The sequence below is a fragment of the Bubalus kerabau genome, chromosome 14 (genome assembly GCF_029407905.1).
Source record: "Bubalus kerabau isolate K-KA32 ecotype Philippines breed swamp buffalo chromosome 14, PCC_UOA_SB_1v2, whole genome shotgun sequence".
Taxonomy (NCBI): domain Eukaryota; kingdom Metazoa; phylum Chordata; class Mammalia; order Artiodactyla; family Bovidae; genus Bubalus; species Bubalus kerabau.
The window spans coordinates 1,909,986-1,915,624 of record NC_073637.1 but is presented as its reverse complement, the minus strand read 5'-3'; the positions used below and the strand labels follow the sequence as shown (position 1 = coordinate 1,915,624).

The 5,639-nt window shown below is 44.4% G+C and overlaps 1 pseudogene; it reads left to right on the top strand.

Annotated features, from left to right (window-relative positions):
* The first annotated feature begins 4,768 nt into the window (after nt 1-4,768).
* On the top strand, nt 4,769-4,887 carry LOC129627429 (uncharacterized; annotated as a pseudogene).
* Nucleotides 4,888-5,639: the final 752 nt, after the last annotated feature.

Here is a 5,639-nt window from a genome sequence, read left to right as displayed (position 1 = left end):
TAGAATCATAAGTAAGAAGTTAGGTCAAGAACTTCTAGTAGGTGTAGCCCAGTGACATCTCCATGTCATCTGACTTAGTTTGCTAAATGACTATAGCTTGCTGTTGATATCCTGGTTGTAGATCCTGAGCATCTGATCTTGATTCAAAGACTGGTTATTGAGATAAGCTTTAGAAACAAACTCAGAATGTCCTTTTTAACAACTTAATTAAACCTCTTAGCAATGTAACATAACCACAAGGAACTATCTCAGGAGTGCGTCTTAGTAAATACAGACCTTAACTTAAAAAACTGGAACTTAATATTCAGTGAAACATAATAGATGCCATAGGCCTGACATCAGTTAGGTGGATTTTTCTTTTAGAGCTCCCCAGTATACGTTGAGATTTCTGTATATGTCGGGAGACAGTCTTTTTATTTACCTGAGAAGGCTGTTCAGAACCCAAGTGTCTCCAGCTTCTGGAGGGATGAGGCAGAGAGAAAAAAGGTATAATTTTACCCGTAGGAGTAAATCACTAGATTGTTTTAAATGACCAGTAACTCGAGGAGAAGTGCTTCTTTATATCTGAAAACACAGAGTAAAAATCAACAATATGTCAGACAAAAAGTCGTGAAAATTGCGGTCATATTTAGCAGTCTACTCCATCCCATGCAATTGATCCCTTTGTTCTGCTGTCCTTGCCCAATGGCCAAGGACATCAGTGAAAGCAGTAGTCTCGAAGAAACTCATGAAGCTTTTGTGAATGCCTGTATGACCTGTCCAGCAAAGTGGGTGCCCTGATCACTGGAGATTGTGGAAAGCACCTTTTAACCATTTTTTCTATTCTGAGATATTAATTCTGAAGCCAGGAAAGGCATTATCAAATAAAAATGAGGTTTGTCAGGGAGCCAGGAAAAGCCAAGTGGCCACGTTGGACTTCTCATAGCCCCAACTCTTTGGTTTATGGCCATTTTTAATCCATTTTAAATTCACTGAAGAGGCGTTAACTTTTGTAGAAGCAGAATGAGCTTTGTTCATATGTGCTGTAGTCTGTTATCAAAAGCCACATTCCAAGAAAACTTTGTTCTTTTAATCAGTGAGAGAAAACCAAATTCCAGTTTGGTAACAGCTTATATTCACTGTGAAACAATAGTTACTCACTTAGTCATAGTCACAATAAGACTTCAAAGGCAGTTTAATGTCTTAACAAACTTGTAGCATGCACAAAACTCTTCTTTCACTTGCAACACACCTTTTTGCACTTTCTGTATTCGTCACTTCATTTGTCCACTTAGAGGACAGCCACCTGTACGTTTAGACTTACTTTGCTTTTCCTTAATAGAATGTAATTCCATTCCTTATTACTTTTTATTAAAAACACACATCTTACTTTTCTTCAGAAACCATGACTTGTACTTTACATCATCATTCTGTCGATTGGTAAGGATAAATCACCCAAAGTTATATCATTTATAAAAGTATCTGCACAATGTCTCTGTTAATTAGATCAATAAACAAACATCAGTATCATGTATCAATACAATAATGATTATTTCCCAGTTCACACAAGCCTCGAATTCATTTACTTTAATTTCCTTGAATTTAGAATTGTTTGATTTGTAAGCACTTACTTCTCTTTAGGCCAATTAATTAGAGCTCATTGAACCACTTAGCCTTTAGCAATTTTTTCCAAGGATGGAGACATACACCGAGACACACACAAATCTGGACAGACAGAAACCTCACAGTTTTCCACCTGAAATTTAAATTGTCTCTTTGTCCCTTTTATTTTCTTGGCTTGAGTTCCAGCTCATGGCTGGAGTCCCGGATCGAGTGGGCTGTGTATCTCAAGGACATGATAAGAGTTAACTCAGGTTTTTCCCCAGGCATGTTTCTGTTTCTCAGGCAGGATCAGAGCTCCCCAAAAGAGTATTTTCACAAGTCAAACTTTTAGTAATTACATGTGCAAAAGGAACCAGTTTTGCAATTTCAAAAAGATTCCATTTTACCTAGTTTTCTCCGGAGTCTAAAGAATACACATGGCCATTCAGGGTTCAAAATGTCATTTCTCCTTCATGTAGTCATAGCTTCATAGCTAAAATTTAAACCAGAGAGTGCTCAAATTGGCTCTGATGACAGGGGTAGACTGATCGAGAAGATGTCCCAGCAGGGATTATCTCTCTGGGCAGGTGAGGTCGTCTCTTAAAGCAAAGAAACCCCATATATAAGGGATTTTTAGGCCTTGAGGATCAAAATTATCCCAGTTTTTCAAGATATTATTCAAGGGGGGGTGGTGGTTCTGGACTGTTAGGCCCCATCTGTAAGAGAGAAAAAAGCAGTGCCCAGTGCCATGGCTTTTTTCTACCAGAGGTGTCTGCCCCTGCTCTAGACGGGGTTGGAGACTGATTTTCCACCTAAGCTTCCTTCCCTGGCCAGAGCTAACCTGTCTCTTACAGGTGAAGGTGTCCTACTCCCACCCCCCCTCATTCTACCACCCAGGCATGGTGGAGATGCACCAGGGTTAGACCTGATGGCATCCCAGATTGATGTCCAGGTCCTCACCATTAAAACCTTGGTTTGATTTCCCTTTTATTCCGGCACCACCTGGGGTGGAACAGAGTAGTTTTCCGGATGCTCGCCGAGCCAAGACCACTAGGGGAAGCACCCAACTTCTGTGTACCTGCGCACATTCCTCATAACAGTATAAGTGGCAAGTCATAAAGGGATGAACAGAAAACCCAAGACATCCTCCTGAGAGTGGCCACACGAGTCTATTTAATAACAAAGGAGGCGATGGAGGGCCCGCCTGCGAGGAAAAACTAATCCTTCATATGCATGGAGTGCCAACATCATCCTTTTGATTCCTGTCCCTCAGACTGTACAAAAAGAATACCTAAGGAGTTGAGACAAGAGCCACTGGAGGGCTTCGTCTGCTCTGCTAAGAGCTAGCGCTACTAAGGGAAGAAGCCCAATGCGCTTTCAATCTGCCCAAATCTGGGGTGTCCCAATCTGTGTCCTCAGGAATCTCATGCTCACCAGCAATGCCTCAATCCATATAGTCCAGAGGCATAGCCACGACAAGAACTTGCCTGTGTGTCTGTGGGGTCAGGATGGTGATTTCCAGTCTGAGAGATGTCCCTGGAGCTAGAGCTCCAGCTCGCTCCCTAAAGTGCTCCTGTCTGCAGTGTCCTGTAAAACTTGGAATGGGGGCCTTGCTAGAAAAGCACAATAACAGCATGGATTGCAAGTCCCTTGAAAGTCTACAATCCGGCACACGAGGTTAATAACTTTAATTCCCCAAGCAGATATGAAATGGTCAGAGGGACCAGGAAAAGCTGACTGGGGAAAAGAAGTTCAGTCCACATGCTTCTGATTTAGTAAAGTAGCTGCTGCTGCTGCTGCTGCTGCTGCTAAGTTGCTTCAGTCGTGTCCGACTCTGTGAGACCCCAGAGTTGGCAGCCCACCAGGCTCCCCCGCCCCTGGGATTCTCCAGGCAAGAGTACTGTAGTGGATTGCCCTTTCCTTCTCCAATGCAGGAAAGTGAAAAGGGAAAGTGAAGTCACTCAGTCGTGTCCAACTCTTAGCGACCCCATGGACTGCAGCCTACCAGGCTCCTCCGCCCATGGGATTTTCCAGGCAAGAGTACTGGAGTGGGGTGCCATTGCCTTCTCCATAGTAAAGTAGAGACCACAGTAAACGAGCAAAAGAATCTCAACTCCGAGTGTTCTTACCTTGTCTTGAAGATCTTGGACAAGCCCCCAAGATGATAACCTAGCAGTCAACGGTGACCGATGCCACTGGATTCATGGTGTCTGAAGAAGAAGATATTACTCTGGGGCCAAAGACAGTCTCAGTCATTCAGAGCTTTGTGTATATTTTATTTAAAGTGAAGGTGACAGAAAAAGCTTCTGACACAGACATCAGAAGGGGCTCACTAATTTAAGTGGGGCCATATATACGTCTCAACTAGCCTCTGAGAATAGACAAAAAACATCTCAAGGATGTGAGCGTTTTGCCCAGACCCTTTCCTATAGCATACATCCAAAGCTCAAAAAGAGGAATGTCCTTGAACCTGAGATACTGCTCCCTACAATGCCTACTTGTCTTAGGCCAAAGAATGTGAAAAAGCAAGCAAGCTTGCCTCCTCCTTAAAGGGGCTTTAGGCTTGGACTCTTTATCAACCTGCTGGGACAGGTAAGTATACAGTTAAAATCAGAAAACTCTAATGTGGTAATGGTGGTGAGTAAAGCATTTGTATAACATACCACTGATAACTCATATAAGTATATCACTTATAAATTCAGTATGAAGGTCAAAAGATAAAATATCAAAATAATGATAACTACAAAATGAAATAATGGAACCATGTTTGAAGAATTAGATGACAGTATGATACTAAGTCAACAAACAGAGAGACCCAATGAAGAGCTACAAATTATTTTTTTTAAAGGAAACTAACATAAATTCTGGATTTGAAAACGAAAATAATTGAAATGAAAAATTGATAGGTTCAATAGCACATATGAGATGCTGGCAGAAATAATCCATAAACTTGAAGATGAATTCATAGAAATCAATGTAAAAATAAAGAGAAAAAAATGTTGAGGGAAAATGATCTAAGGCATCCATTCATTACACCATCGAGTATGGAAGGAGAGAGACTCTCAGAAAGCAGGGAGAGAAAGGGGAAGGAGTAAAATTACTTGTAGTCGGAATGGCTGACCGGCAGGTCAGAGCGAAAGGGAGGCGCAGCGCAGGGCTCTTAGGGCGCCGGGCGGCAGCGGCCTCCGTCTAAGGCCATAGCACCCTGAACGCGCCCTGTCTCGTCTGATCTCGGAAGCTAAGTAGGGTCGGGCCTGGTTCTTACTTGGATGGGAGACCGCCTGGGAATACCGGGTGCTGTAGGCTCTTTGCCTTCCCTCTCCTTTAGCCCCCGCCCCCACGTCCCAACTCTTGGGCTCCCGGACCCCAACCCCTCCTGGGGGTGGGTGGCCAGGGCACCGACTCCCGCTGCAGACCTGGGGTGCCTCCGCACGGCCCGCGAGCCCCTCTGCATTTGGCTTCCAGGAAACCAGAGGACCGTCCCGCGGGTCTCCGTCTGGGGCTCCCTTGGCGTGCCTCAGGCAATCCCCGGGGGGCTGCACCAGCTCCAGCCCCAGCCCCAGCCCCAGCCCCAGCCCTACCCCCAGCCCCAGCCCCACCCCCACCCCCCCATCCTTGCAAGCGAACGCCCGAGCTCGCGCGCATCTGCGTGCACACACAGATATATGTGCACAGATGGTGCATGTATCTTGTTCAGTTATACTTTTGGTGGATATGTGCCTGGGAGTGGGACTGCTGAATCATATGGTACTTTTAGGTTTAGATCTTTCAGGAACCTCCATACTCTTTTCCATAGTGGCTCTACCAACTCACATTCCTACTAACGGTGGAGGCGAGTTCCCTTTTCTCCACATCCTCTCCAGCATTTGTTATCTACAGACTTTTCCATGAGGACCATTCTGACTAATGTGACGTGGTACCTCGTTGTAGTTTGGAGTTGAGTCTGTCCAATCATGAGTGATGTGGAGCAAGATGACCTTTTTAAAATGCAGATGCAATTCTATCACCTCCCTGCTCCAACTGCTCTTGTATTTTCCCATCATAGTGAAGATATGACC